The sequence below is a fragment of the Anser brachyrhynchus genome (genome assembly GCF_964034855.1).
Source record: "Anser brachyrhynchus genome assembly, chromosome: 18".
NCBI lineage: Eukaryota > Metazoa > Chordata > Aves > Anseriformes > Anatidae > Anser > Anser brachyrhynchus.
In genome coordinates, this window is record NC_137711.1 from 5,174,956 (window position 1) to 5,190,135 (window position 15,180).

General features: G+C 47.4%; 1 protein-coding gene and 1 long non-coding RNA gene across 6 annotated transcripts in view; one reads left to right on the forward strand and one right to left on the reverse strand.

The window, feature by feature from the left end:
- LOC308179786 overlaps nt 1-8,755 on the reverse strand; it is a 23,611-nt gene extending 14,856 nt beyond the window's left edge. The window contains exons 1-3 of the long non-coding RNA XR_013940537.1: nt 6,527-8,755; nt 5,871-6,147; nt 476-3,357 (exon numbers count right to left, since the gene is read on the reverse strand). This is a non-coding gene — a long non-coding RNA (uncharacterized lncRNA). The remainder of the gene's footprint in view (nt 1-475; nt 3,358-5,870; nt 6,148-6,526) is intronic.
- Nucleotides 1-15,021, forward strand: part of SMIM36 (small integral membrane protein 36) — a 20,944-nt gene extending 5,923 nt beyond the window's left edge. Inside the window, exon 2 of one of the 5 annotated variants that reach the window (XM_080560474.1) lies at nt 14,980-15,021. The gene's annotated coding sequence lies outside the window, so the exon portion shown is untranslated. The other 4 variants (XM_080560473.1, XM_080560470.1, XM_080560471.1 and 1 more) reach the window with 4 other exon arrangements.
- Nucleotides 15,022-15,180: the final 159 nt, after the last annotated feature.

The following is a 15,180-nucleotide window of genomic DNA, read 5'->3' on the forward strand; positions in this document are numbered from 1 at the left end:
ATAGCTACCTCTGTACTTTCTGCAAGGCAAAGCATTAGCTTGTGGCTCCTGCTCCAGCCCAAGCGTTTGTCTCTCGCAAGGGCCCAACTCCCTGTTCTGCGTCTGTCCTGTTTTGTAGGGGCCTGGGCCTTGAAAGTACGTGCAGGCATGTCGCTGATATCCCTAGAGGACTTTTGCAGCCTGAACCCCAAATAACTGCTTTTTGGTGCCAGATGAAGTGATGGCCGGAGCCGTGGTGAGGATGTGCATGTGAGGAAGCTGTGAGAGGGCGTTTGGTGTCTGCGGGCAGCTGCCGCTGCCTGGGAGGGCTCCTGGGGCAGCTGGGGGGACCCTGGGTAGCGATTCACTCCCCAGTGCTGGGGTGATGGAAAGCTAAACGAGTCGTTTACAAATCACCCTGACACTCACAGTGGAAAGCTATCTAGCTTAGCAAGAGAAAACCATCCCAGAAATACAAAAAATGGGAAAACCAGACCTGCTGCCATCTCTAGCTTCCTACCGCAGCTCCTCTTTTTGTCTCCTCGCTCGCTGCTCCTCAGGCCTTCTGGTCTCCTCGGAGATGCTGCTGCTCGGCCCCCTCTCAAAATGGCAGTGCTTGGCGTTCAGCCTTCCATGAAGACCTTCTACCCCGCCGTGCCAGTCGGGGTGACAGTTTGGGAGGCAGGTGGCTGTCACGAGGCACCCGAACCCAGCGCCGTGTCCCTCACCCTGGGCTTGCGCTGGGTCACTGCAATGGGTGCCCCGTGTGGGCAGGGAAACCGTGCCCCAGTTCCTCCATCTGCTAATGGCAGTAATCGTTGTTACACAGCTGGGGTGTCAGGTTGGTTTAATTAATATTTATGAAGGAACATGAGATTCTGTCATGGGTGGTGCTATCGAGATACTGTTAATTATGAATTATTAATCTACTCTGATTAGACATGTGCCTGTTCTGGAGCACACAGCAGACTTGGATGTACTGCTGAAGCACCCACATACTGCTCTTTCAGTATTTCAGTGTTTTGGGCCCACAGTATAGCTTTTCATTACCCTAAAAATACACTGAGCTTAGCTGTTCTTGACTTCAGCGTGAGCAAAGAATACAGGCTTAGCATCCACCTCATGATGTTGCCTAAATCATTCATATTTTCATACAGTTTCATTAGGTAATATTTTTGTTATTTTCTTATCCCAACCACACCACTTTGAAATAAAATAGATTTACAATTTCAGGCCAGTTCTGGGCCTAAGCCTCACAAGACAGGGAGGGGAGGCAGGAGGCCGGCACCCCCTCCACGCCTGCCTTCAGGTGACGCCACAGAGGCCTGGACGCTCCGGGGAGTTGCCTTGAGTTTATTGCTGGAAACTGGGCACTCATAGATCAAGGCCAATACACACAGGAAAGGTGGATCAAATAAAGTAGCAGCACGTGATGTAATGTCTGCACGGGCCATGTTTGTTGGGTATGGCTGGTTTGCCTCTTACCCTCCCCAACCGACAGAAAAGACACTACTTGATGGGAGAATATTAATAGTGATAGGAGTGCAGTATTTATTACAGGTGTTTTCTTTCCTTTTCTCTGCATGTTCTTCCCCTTTCAGGAGCATATTAAGCAAATTTTTGCCATGAGTCACGTATTTTTCTCCTCCTCTTCCAAAAGAAGGGGAAGCCCTGGCTTGCTGGAGGCTGAGGGCACTTCCCTTAGCGCAGAGGGTGGATCACTCTGGATTTCAGCTTGTTGCCTGCATGCGGCAGTGTGGTGATGTGGCTTGCTATCTTCAGGGCTCATGGCAGGATTTCCACTGAATCACTTCTCATCAGCCACCAGCAGCTCTGCAGTTGCTGGCCCTCCAGGCAAAGCACGCAGGTAGCAGCAGCAGAGCAGATGTGAACCCAGAGCTGTTGAAGGGAAAGCAAAGCTTTTCTATCAAGATGGGTACTTTATCATTCTTCGGGGCATTAGGTTTAGACAGTTTTAGGCATTAGGTTTCAGGGTGGTTTAATAATGGGTGGGTGGTTTTATTACTAGCAAAAACTCCAAGGCAGATGTCATACAAGGTAAAAACAATTTGACAATAAGCCTTATTTTCCTTGCTAAAACAGTGTATGCTAACCTGGCAAAGAACAGCTTTAATTAATTGAGGCTCTATTTACGGTTGATGCAGAGAGGCAGCTTGTAGGGACATGCCATCAAGTCTTTTCTAGTGCAGACAAGGCTCTCTAAAAGCTGCATTTTTATTTATATACCTCTGCAGAATTGAGAATCGGGGCAGTGCTTGTAAAGCCGAGAGCTTTGTCCCTGGGGTATTGAATAGAAGTCAAATCTCTGGCATCAGGAGGCCCCGTGTTTGTTTTGGGAAGGAGAGCTGGCTGGGCTCCCAACGCTAACTCTGAACATCTGAGGAAGAGGCTGGCTGGGAAGAATCGTGTTGTGACGCAGATGGGGAAAGCCAGGAAATTCAAAGCCGGGGCAGAGGCTCCTACCTTAACTCATTCTGGCATGGAGAAAATAACTGTGAAGTGTTAACTCCATGACCCTGGGCTGGGTAGTTACGAAACGTGCTGGTGGTTGCACTCCTTGGCAGGACAGCGGTTTTACCAGCTTGTTGTGGTAGGGGTCAGGGAGCTGCCAGGGCAAGGGGGAGCTTACAGCCGCCACCAGGGAGGACATGGCTTGGCATCATCCAGCCTGCGTGGTTTTGTGACCATCTGGGCAAGGTTATTGGGTCTGGGAGGACGCGTGCTCCTCTTCTGCTGCTATCTTTATAGCGTTGGAGGGATGAGGGATCCTTTTCCTTTCTCTCCAGCTGATTTTGTCTCACCAGCTTTGCAACATGGCAGATCCCCAGGGTTCCCTCCGCTTGGGATTTTGTGTTCTCAGCGTTACAAAAGTCCAGCTGCTCTGTGGGGTAGCAGACAAACTGTCACTAGGAGGATGTAAGATGATATTGTGGGCTGCTTAATGGGAAATGGCTCTGCAGCTGGACTCACCAGTCTTCCTCTTTTGCAAAAAGAAAATGCTTTCCCCAGTTCATCTGCTGAAGGTGAATGCCTGGTTTTGATCCTAAATGTTGGCGTGCAGTGGGAGGGAGCACCCCCCCTACCCCCAGCTCAGTGCATTGCATCTGGGAGGGACAAGCAAAGGTGTCTTCAGCAAGAGGGCAAAACCAAGGTGCAGCATCAGAGGGACTGAAGCATACCCGCTGCAGCTTCCCCCGAAAGTTACAGCGTGCGTGCCGCAGGGGCAGAGCTTTGCAGCGCGGTCGTGTCGTAGGATCTCAGTTTCCTGTTTTGCTGAAGTAGAACAGCTGGTGGGGAGCAGGCGTGCCGCGCCGTGGGCCTGCTGTGCTGTCTGTGCTGGGGAGTGCACGGGGTAACCTGGAGCAGAGCACAGAAACTGGAGAGCCCAGATCGCTGCTGTCTTTTAAAGCAGAAGTGAAGGCATGCTCACTGGATGGAAAAGGTGAAGGAAAATGATGAAAGGCCAGGCTGTGCCCTCCGTGTGCCTCTCTGTCGATAACACTTCACAAAGTCTTGCTCTTACCTGGTTTAGGCCAGGTCCAGCTTTGCTATTAGGAGCTACCCAGCTGGTGCCGTGGGCATGGGGTGGTCTCCTGAGCACCACATCCTGCTCAGCCCTTGAGAGCATCATCTCGCACCTGGCAAAATTTGCCGTTCGCTGTTTCGGCACCACCCTGCCAGATTAGCTCTGCTCCTGCAGGGCACCAGCTTCCCTGCCTGAGCAGATAAAGCTTCGTTGGCCAGATCATGCCCAGCTCAGGCTCGCAGAATAACCCGCCAGAAGGTAACGAGGGCTCAGCTAAGCTCTGAGTTCAAAGGGACACTTTGGGGTTAAAACCAGTGTGCCTGACGGTGACCCCGCTGGGGGCAGGCGGTGCCCGGGACGGAGCAGGGTGAGGTGGCCGCATGTCACCAGCGGGTCTGTAGGCACGGTGCTGGCTGTGGGGCAGTGCAGCCTCCCACAAGACCCCCACGCAGCCCCCACCTGTGCCAGGCAGATTTCCAGGGACTGCTGTGTCCCACCAAATCTGTACAGGGGAAGATGATGTGCCAGGGCTCACTGCCTCCCCGTGCCACCCTATTGCATCCCTGCACTATCAGCTTTCCTGTTTACAATGTGGGATGCCCAGCAGCACTGCACCCTGTCATAGTGGGGTGGCCGCAGCGGGTACGGGGGGAAGCAAAGCAGAAGGTTCTGGCCTTCAAAGAGAAGACAGAAAGTGCTGTGATGTTTGCCACGGATTTGAAAACTTGAAACATTTGTAACGTGTGTCTCCTAGTTAAAGGTAGTATAGAAGGAAAAGCAACTTTGCCAGCTTATTTGGCTGTTGTACACGTTAATGCATAATGCATGCACACACCTACAGACTCAGAGACGTGTGCCTTTGTGCACATAATTACAGGTTGTTGTATAAAGATCACAGGTGTTTCTATTTTCACCTGGTATTATGGTATCTCGACTTTAACTCAGAAGTCACCCCAGCTTGATTCTCATCCTTCCCTGCCCCTCGGATCTCCCTCTTCCTTCTCCCAAAAGTTCATGCCACAGTGCAGGTGCTCTGACAGTCAGCTGCATGAAGCAGTCGCCCTCCTGAGCATCATCTTCCCCAAAACTGTGTTCTGGGATCCAGGCACAGCCCCCATGTGTGCTTTGTGTCTCCCCACGGACCACCAGGATTTGCACGCTGGTGATCTACTGGAAGCACACAGGGAGCAGGAGAGAAGGTCCGAGCCCATGGGGCCACACAGTGACCGTGTGGCTGGTGTCAGGACGTGATGGGGCTGCTGGGGGAGCTGCCCGAGGGCTTCTGCCATTTGCGCCCTGGTTTCAGGTCCAGCACCTCTCTGTGGTTTTCACACTCCATGTTGCTCTTTGTACAACACCATGACCACTAATTGCTCCAGCTAATTAACTGTTAAAAGACAGGACAGCTGTGCTGAGAGGAGCAGGCAGCACCCTGGGAGGCAGCCCCTCCCTTTGCTTTCCGTTAAGGGCCTCAGGCCATGGCTTTTGCTACTCGTTAGGTACGTTGGGCCAGGCAGGAATTTCAAAGTGCAGATGGGATGAAGGAAATCAAATATTTGTTTCCGTTGGAATTTGTCTAATCCGACTGCCTTCCTCTGATGCCTGTCAGGAAATGCAAAGCCCAAGGAGACAAGCAGCAGCTCTGGGCTTACAGCTGAGCCCCCCCCGAGAGGCCGAGCACGCCCCTTAGCAGAGATTGCACTGGGTTCCCTGGGCTTCCTTGCATTGCTGCAGGCTTGGCGCAACAACGAAAACAGCTCCTTTGCTTGTTTTAGAGACTTCAGTATTTGGCAAAGCACCTCATTCTCTGTGTGTTTTTGTGCCCTCAGAACTGGGCTCCTGTGGATGAAAGCCCCTGGTGTGGAGGGGACGCGTGACGCCGCGGGCACAGCGGTGCTGGCTGCCCTCACACAGGCAGGGCCAGCTGCTGCCACCAGAGCTGCGGCTTTGCCAAGCTGAGGTCTCATTTCTGGTAGGCCTGTACAGTGACCTGTGCATCGCAGAAGGCAGACCTGTACACAAGCAGTAAACCATCAGGTCATTTCTTTCACTGCCTTTTGCATATAAGGCAGTGGCCGTCCTACTTTCTGTCAGTAGCACAGTAATTTAGCATTTGACGGTGGCTTAATGAAAACTCTGCTGCTGTTCTTGCCGGAATCTGAGATCTGACATTACAAAGCAGTCCTTCCTTGACCTTTCCCTCTTGGCCCCTCCTGGAAATTAGAGCGTCTTCATTTTAATGAGCTCAGAGGCTTGGGGAGCTGCAAGAAAAAAATAGCTTCAGAAATACCTACCCTCCTCTTGCGAGTATGTCAGGGCATGTTTTTAGATACAGCTCTCTCACCTGAACGGGCTTGTGCTCTCCTGATTTTGTGCCTTCTCCAGCTGAGCTGTTTCTTGGCCCCAGCCTCTGGTTTATGATGCAAGGCCATGTTTACTTTGCGAGAGGTATGTTGCAACATATAGCCCAGGTCTTCAGCTGGTGTAAATCCCCCCAGTCTTTGCTCCCATCTCTGTCACTCCTGGAGCCAAATCTAGATGGCAAACCACAGGCCACCTTTCAGTGCATACACACGTACACCTTTGCAAGGCTTCCAGGAGCTGACAACATGCTTGTACAACTAAAACGGAGGAAAATGCACAAATGGCGGTAAGAACGTCACGAGGTCAGGAGATGCTGATTTCAGTGCTTTCCTCTTTCCCTGCATCCCGCAGCCAGGATGAACCACGATTGCTGTGGGGTCAGACCCGGCACCTGGAAGTGCTGCCGGTCTGCGGTCCCACAGTCCCTCAGACATTAGTGTCAGTGCCAAGAGGGACAGTGAGAGGACAGAGAGGGATGACTCCTTTTCACTCTTGTTTCCATCTCCTCGAGGTGTCCTGTGCAAGTCGGCTGAAGGCAGCCCGTGACTTGCACACAGCTCTCCCTCCTCGCCCCACGCTCCTGACCCAGCCGCCCCATGCTGCTGCCTGCCTGTGAAGCGAGAAACAGCCTCTGACCTTTAAATCAGGCTCCTGCTGTGCCGCGTGCTTTAGTGAGCACAAAGTGTCGAGGCGGTGCTGGAAGTGGCTGGCGGACAGCAGCTCCAGGTGCCAGAGGCTCCGCAGAGGAACGCAGGTTTGGGCTCTGCTGCATGCGGGTGTTCTGGTCCTGGAGGTGGTGTGGGCATGGCCGCATGGCTTAGAAAGTGCTGCTTCAACTGGAGTTTGTACAGGTTTGGATGTTGTGTAAATAATAGTCTTTTGTAGTAACACACACACACATGCGCTATCTTGTGTACACATTTATTTAGTAGCAAGGCAGAAAGCTTGGAAGAGAACCATGTTTGCAAAGGGCTGTAAAGGCAAACGTTTCCTTCTCGTGTTGATGTTGTGCGGCACATGATAGAAGCAGATTTATAACTGAAAATCTGTAGGAAAGGTAATTTATTCTATCAACGTCAAATACAGATACAAAACAGTCTTGCTCTATATGTATATTTGCAGATTCTATTATCAAAAATAGATGGTAAAGTAAACAAAATATAAATCATAGAGAACACAACTAAACTGTACAGAAATACAGGAGAAGTGTCAGTAAACCTTTCCCTGATGCTGCTTCAGTGCCTTTATGCAGGTGATGAGCAGTCCCAAACCAGGGCAGAACAGTTCAGCTGCCAGGAGAGCCAAGGAGGAGAAAACAGGAATTGTTATGAAACCAGGGTAGCAACTGGATGGAGCAGAAGTTTGCAGACATGGATGTTGCTGTATGTAGGGATGTATGTGCATATATAAGGATTCCCTTAGGTCCTAAATCATGGCAGGAGTCTCAGCGCTGCTGCACCAGGGTGGGATTTCTCTGCACAAAGCAGGATCTGCCATTAGTCGAGGTCTTCTTGGCTCTGGCATCGCCACACTGGTGGTAGCTCCCATTTTATAATGGAAGAGACCAGCTTCAAACCTCGCCAGCAGAGCAGCATGGGACAGGGCTTGCTCCTTTAATGCTGCCTGAAGTCCCAGCACCACAAAGTGATCGCAGTTTCTTTGGCCATGTCAAAAACCAGCCTGCTGTAGCCGAAAGGTTCTGACGGTGCCCTCTCTGGGAAGCTGGTATTATTTATTAAAGCAGGATGGTTAATGGGTACCAGCTCTGCCAATGCTAAACGAGGGAAGCAGCTGTTTTACAGTCAGGTAGCTAAGCACGGCCATCCCTGAGTAGGAATACTGCGTTACGCTCACCTAGCTGTGGCGCAGTAAAATTATGCACGCCTCGTCTCCCCGGGGATTTTACAGCCAGGGAGCCGAGGCACATTAATTACCCGGCCGTCACAACAAGCCCTGCTCTGCACTGAGGAGCGGCAGTCACCGGGCTGTGCGAGGTCAGGGCTGGGCTGAGCTGGCAGCGCTCCCCGGGCCGACTCAGCACAGGCTGTCCCCACCACCCTGCCCTTTTCTGGCAAGAAAAAGGATGGTTTCATTCCCTCATCAGTGTGAGCATCGGAGGAAGGACGGGCATCCTCCCTTTGCCCCCTCCAAGCTGGGAACTCTCCACCAGCAGCAGCAGACACCAGGCTGCATTCCCGAGGGCTGACCTGTCCTGGTGGGTGCTAAGGTCACACACTGGAACAGACTGCCCAGGGAAGTGGTGGTGTTCCCCTCCCTGCAGGTATCTGAGACGTGTGGGACATAGCACTAAGGGACATGGCTGGGTGGTGGGACTCAGTAGGTCAGGTTGATGGTTGGACTTGCTGATCTTGAAGGTCTTTTCCCACCCAGATGATTCCATGAGTTTAAGGCTGCAGTGCCAATGGGCAGAGCTGGTGCACCCGTGACACTGCTTTCCATCCCTCCTCCATCAAATACCACCCTGAACAGTTCCGTTGAGTTTTTTACTTTTCAGCTTACAGGAAAAGCAGGATTTGGGACACAGAGCAGCAGAGCTGATCAGTCAGAGTGAAGGTGCATTGGGTCGCAGCTCTCGAGAGCGACAGCTCCTGGAGCCGAACAGAAGGGCCGGCTCGTTCCTGCCGTGCCACGGTCGCTTTCGGAGTCAGGCACGCTTATCACCTGCAGCAAAGTTCAGTGGAGAAGCAGCTTTTGGCAGCTTGTTATTGTCGGGGGGAGGGGATTTGTGAAGGCTGTTGTACAAATATTTGTTCTCTGCTCCTTAGCAGCAAAGGGATGCCTACAAACAACATCTCCATTTAAGGTCCCTCTCTCTTGTTACAAAAATCTTGATCATTTTTTTTTTTTTTTTCTGTTACAGACCTCTGGCTCTCTTCCGTAGGTTGTGTAACATGCAGCTCAGCTACTGCTGCATAGCACTGGGTAGAGGCAACAGTCTAAAGGGCACCTTTAGATCCCCAGCCACGAGTACAATTGTGTCTGTACCTAGTTATCACAAGCATCCATCTGCACGCCAGAACGCAGGATCAAGCCGTAAGCATCCAAGCAACAGCACAGCCAGTGCCCAAGTTAGGTTAGGATGGCTCTGCAGATGACCCAGGATGAGGTTAGATTGTCAGGAGGGCTTTTGGTGAGACCCCCAGATTGGATAAAACCTTAGGCCATGAACTGAAAAGTAAAGAGCAAATGAAATATCAAACGGCTGCTTCCAAAGTGAACAGTTTGCCCGGTGTGTCATTTTTCCTGCAGGAAAAATACGGTTTGATTTTGGCATTAAACATTGTGCCATAACAGACATGTACAGAAAGACTAAGAGTGACTTTGATTCTGATACTACCTAATGTTAAGGCCTTTGATATTGCAGCTTCAGCATGATTCCTTTGTGCTGTAGGTGGAGGGATTTTGTGTTTCGAAATATTCATTTTTAAGCCACCCCTTGTGTGGTGGAGCACAGGTCTCTGCTGGAGCCTGGAGGAAAGCTTCAACAAAAATAACACTTGGAACAAACTGTCTTGGTTGATTTCAAAACCAAAAACATTTAACCTTAATTTCATTTAGTGATTTCACACCAGACTTACACCATCACTGTAATTTGATATTGATATTTTTGAAGTTTAAGTCCAGGGACATTTCTGGCAGTTGTTTTTAGTAAGTTCCCCATTAATATCTATTTTACAGGAGACAGAATTGAGCACTTATTTAATTATGGAAATGGCTGCATGATATCATAAAATCTCAAGTGAAAAGGAAACATTCTTTTAACATTTCATTCATAACCTGAATATTTAAAAGTATCAGTCATCTTTCAACAGCAATCTATTGATGACTAACAGCTATTACACTGCACAGCCTAAGGTCCATTTGTTTTAACCTTCTACTTTGCAAGTGTGTCCACAGAGCCACAGAGCATCCCTCGGTCTGGACAGGTCAGTGAAACTGCCCAGGGGCTGGCCTTAAATCTGCAGACCTTAAGGGTCTGCTCCCTTAAATTCTGGAAGAAGAGGAGAGGGATCAGTTGTGTGCTGAGACATCTCTCCCTGAAGGAGATTCCCTGAAGCACTCTAAAGATCTTTTAAATGATTAAAGTTAGTTCAAATGTATCCCAGATAGCTTTGCTGGCGACATATTGGAATCGGGGTTTTCACTGAAAAATTGCAATATGGCACCAGAACTGAAAATATCAGATTTGAAAATTCAGCTAAAAACTTTTGTCCATGTCACTGAGACCTCTGCAGAGGTTTTTCCTGTGCCAAGGGTGCTGAGAGCTTCGCAGCTTTCTGACTATAATGTACACCGATATTTAAGTAAAAAACCATTATAAGATTGCAGTGAAATTACAAAGAATCGGTAGCAGTTCGGCAACCAACACTCCTTTTAAGCGTGAGCCTGTTTGCAGTGAGTCACGCACAGCTGATAACAGCAGAGCGGGGCCGGCCGAGGGCACTGCCAGCTGCCACCGCGGTTAGCCGTGACGCTCCACGGGCAGCTGCGCGCCTTTCCCGGGCTCGCTCTCACACCGGCGCTCTATCTCGCCCTGTAATTTATAAAATTGATCCTGCTAAAAGCAAACAGAAAGACGGAGAGTGGTGTGACCTCAACCGAGAGGAATGGTCCAAGCAAAGCTCAGGAATTCCCGGGCTGTGATCTGCTGCCAGTGCTGCATCCCAGCCGCTGGGGAAGCTACACAGGAAACATATTTTGAAGCGTGGCCTTTCTCCAAGGCTTTGCATTCCGTTCCCAAAAATGTGGCCTTGAGATTTTACATCCACAAGATACAGATAAAAAGATTGTACCGTCCAGTGCGGCAGAACAAGATAAGCCTTGCTGAGGTTTGCCAATCCTTGGTTTGCTCCAAAGGAACAGTTTCTGAAAAGCCGTGCTGTGTACATGCAGTTACCCCTATTTCAGCTCTTGGGCAGGGGCATTGTCTGTTATTTCTTGAGTCTATTAAACTAGCTTATCTTCTCCTTGTAAATGTTGCTGTCTGAGCCTCAAACCCAGGAATCTGGAGGACAGGAATTTGCAGTCCTGAAAAATAGCTCGAGGGGTGCTGTGCCCTTGTGGTTTGTTGCTTGCCTACTCTCTGTACAGCTGGCATCTAAAAACCTCCCTGTTATTAGTTTTTTTGGTTTTTTTTTTGTTTGTTTGTTTGGTTTTTTTTACTTTGGGCCTTCCAGCTGTTAAACGACGGGCCAGAGCTTCAGCAGCATGAGTTCAGCCACCTCAGATCTACCACCAGATCTCGGCAGGCTTTCATCTACCACAACCAAAAGGGAAGTCAGGTCAGAATCTGCCTGGAAACTTCCTTCCACCAACGATAATACAATTTACAACCCTCTCACAAGGGTGTGGTGAAAATTAACTGGATGGTGGAGGCAAAGCCCACGAAGGTTGCTGATGGCAATGATGTTTGTTTTGCAATCACTCTACCTGCTAGCCGAGTAGATGAATTAAATCAAGCGTCAGACCCCTCAACACCTCTGTGTCATCGTCTCTTGCAAGTGCCATGACTCCCGGCAGCTTGGCATTAGATGCTACACACCAGGAGCTTCCTATTGACCAGAAGGGGCATTGTGAAACAGAAGTCCTTTCATCCTTCATAGCATACCACAACCAAGAGAGAGAGCATTTGGATTTTTGTCCTTGAATTCCATAGGTTATTTCTGCAGAAACACTGAAAGAAATTAATCTCCACTTAACCAGGAGAATCCCAAGCTAGATGACCACCCAGCTAGTCTTGTCCCTGCCAGCCCCTCTGCTCCCTCTTTGCAAGGCTAACAAGTGCTGTTTAGGCTGGAGATATGTCAGGGACAGTGTGTCTGGCATTTGCTGGCCTCTAGTAACACACAAGTTCATTTTGCTTTTGAGTTACATTTAGAAAAGATCGTGAGCAAAAGAGAAAAAAGGATTCGTGCTTTACTAACTCTAATTATATAACCTAGAAGACCCAAGATAATTATGTGCATTTGAGGATAGATGTTTTCTCCCTTTCCAAATGTATTTAAGGAACACAAACACACGCACAAAATAAAACTGACAGACTGCCAGCTGCTTTGCGAGAAGCCCGGCAGGGTCGCGGCAGGAGGTGCAGCCCACGGTCAGAGGCTGCCTGGCTCTGCACGAGCTGGTGTTCCATGGCCATGCAGGCAGCCAGGCTCCTCGTTGGTATTGCTGGCTTCCTTTCATCTTGGGCTTTAACTCCTGTACTTGATTTTTCTTAAATATTGAGGGGAAAAAAAAAGTAGCTTTGTAAGCAGAAATACAATAATAAAAAATAATACAATTCAGGCAAACTTATTTTAAAAATCTGAAAATGAAAGAATATCCAGTCACAGTAAAACTCCAACCATTTAACCACTGACAAGAAATCAATTTGTTTTCTTTCGCTAAATATGTTTAAAATCTCTAAGTAGTCCAAATGGGATGTGGAAACCATTTCCTCTTGGATGACAAATGATGGGCTAAATTCCACTCCCTCTGTTCTCTTTAGGCTTGACCTACAGCTGATAGGAAATAATGAGAATTTTTCCTTTAACTTAAATGGATTTTATGTCAGACCCATTAAGTAACAGCTTATTTCACTTCATTGATTGTGATGTCAAAAATGAGGTATGGAGAGTGATTATGGATGGCAGACATGTTTGCAGAGAAAAAAAAAAAAACAATGGCAAGAAGAAAAAAGGGGGATAAAAGTTCTTGTACGTCAATGCCATGCAAACTGCCTTTAACCTAACATGAGTTAAAGTAGTCTGCTTTGTCTGTGGGAAGGGACTTAAAGGTAGATCTGTTTTATTCCAGCTTTGGTATAAGTGTAAACATTTTCCATTTAGTTTTAGAAAGTAAAAATGTTTATAGGTATGAAATACCGGGGCCAAAGAGAAACAATTTGTTCTGCATGGGTAACACGTTGTTTAAATGAATAAATATATAGATAGATAAAAACAAAAAAATCTTCAAAAGCCTCCACTCGTGGGGCCAAAGGAGAACTCCCTGGAAAGAGGTGCACTGATCTCACGTCACCTCCATGCCTGTAAGTCGCTGCCTCCCCTGCCCTGCCACAGCCCCAGGAGAGGCAGCTCGCCCAGTGCTGCCTAACTGGCAGGGTTAAGAGGGTGAAAATGATGGGCACTTTCAGGCCAGATCCAATTCTCCCCACTCATGCTTGACCCCAAGAGAGAAAGATGGAAGACAAGCTCTTGTCACCATCTGTCAAAGCTTTATGTTCAAAAGAAGGCTTCTAAAAACACTGAAAGTAGCACAGTCAGAGTTATTCTTTATTCGCTGTTGTAGGCTTCCGAGAGACAGACTAAACCCCCAAATCTCATGAGTTTGAATTCTATTATGCCTTTGGTTTAAAAACCTGAAATGTAATTTTTCAGGGATCCTTGACAGTACCGTCCAAACCAAACCTGAATACAGCAGCAGCTGCTTAGCTCCCAGGTCCTGTTGTCCTGATTTGGTCTTGTGTATAAAATTCTATTTATGAGTGAATTTAACTACTACATTGTCTTTTAAAAAAACTGCCATTTGCCTGTTAGCTTAAATTACATACTTATTTCTGCTGGAAGACCTAAGAGAGATTCCAAGGGCTCCGCACTTACCCAGCCGTAAGCAGCAGGTTGAAATCCCTGATCATCTCTCTTACAGTACGGTTACTGAAAGCCAAAACAAACAGACGTTTGTTGTTTCTAAACAAGCCTTGAATTCTGGTACATTATGACTAACGTTTCACAAAGGAAATACTACAGGATCAATATTGGAAAGCAGGATATTTCTGTGCTGTTTGAAATACAAGTTCTTTGCCGTCAGTAACAGACTCGGTTCACCCGGTGACTCAGAAATGTGTGCAGCTGGTCCAAGGCCAGTACCCAGCCCAACAAGTGCTGCTTTTCTCTCCTTGTTCTCTGTGGCTCTAATCTCCTTTCAGGCACACAAAGCACCTCCTGGCCTTGTGGGAGCTTCTTCGTCTCAGAGGGTTGATTGCCTAACATCCACCAGGAGAAATTTGATCTTTCAATCTGACAGAAAGTTTTCTTGTAAGACACATCACTGCAACCCTACTAGAAAATGTACCTGGCTGAAATACCTTTGAGGTACATTGTGAATCCAGATGAGCACACATTTGCTAATCACAACATGAAAAAGTCTCAATGTTTTAAAAGCAATGTCAACGACTGGTATCTGAGAAGCTGTGTTTTTATGACTAAGCGTGCCATGGGATATTATCACATTTACAAAAAAGCCTTTTTCATATTGTTGTTTGTTTGTTTGTTGGGAAGGATAGATTAATATCAAATTTGACCTTTATTTTTCTCAGTGTGTAATTTGAAATCTACGTAATTTTATTTATGATGTGAAACAGGCTCATCTTCAAATGCAATACATGGCAGGACTGTTATCTGATACACAGGCCAAATGACTGCAAAATAATGTTTCTGCATTATTTTCCTGAAGATGCAATTAAACTTCATTAGTCACATAGATAATCAAATTATAATTTCATGTCTGTCTCTTGTTTAGGAGCTTAAGTCTAATTGGTTTGAAGTCCCCACATCAGTGAACAATTGATGCATATTGTCTCTGAAATTTAGTGTAATTTTTCTAAACAAATCATTTTTTGTTTTAGTATAAAATTGTAGATCTCACACCAAATTTTAAGGTGTTCGTAATTCAGCTATTGCTTTCAAAGGGATTCAATGGCTCAGTTCACAGATGATTTAAGTAGTAAAAGAATTTTAAAACATCACTCTGAGATTTTATAGCTAGCCTACTCATTTTCCATTGATTGCCATAATATTAAAGATTCCTACTGACTTGAAGTACGTTTGAATTATTCCCCAACAAAGCTGTTCATTGTCCCCACAAAATCTGGAGGGTTCTGTAGCCATGAAAAATACCCTTTTCTCAAATACACTGACTAAAAGAAACCTTCAGCAGATTTTTAAATGTAATTATCTAGCCTAACCTAATCTAATCTGCTACAACGCACATCCCTCTAAAATCACTTGTTTTACTTGCAGTAAATCTTCTCTATTATATTACTAAGTAATGCTGTAATCCCATTTCAGGTTTAATGCTGGCAGCAAGAGTGCTATGACATCAGGTAAATGTTTATGTTTCAACATTATTTCCACTGCGAGTGGCTGTGTATGCCAAGCAGCCAGCCCTTCTTAGATACCTGTGTCACCCTGGAAAAGTTGTCTAGGGCAGAACTAATTCCATTAGTGTTTGGAAAGCTATTTATAAGCTGCCTTCAGTGGGATGACCTT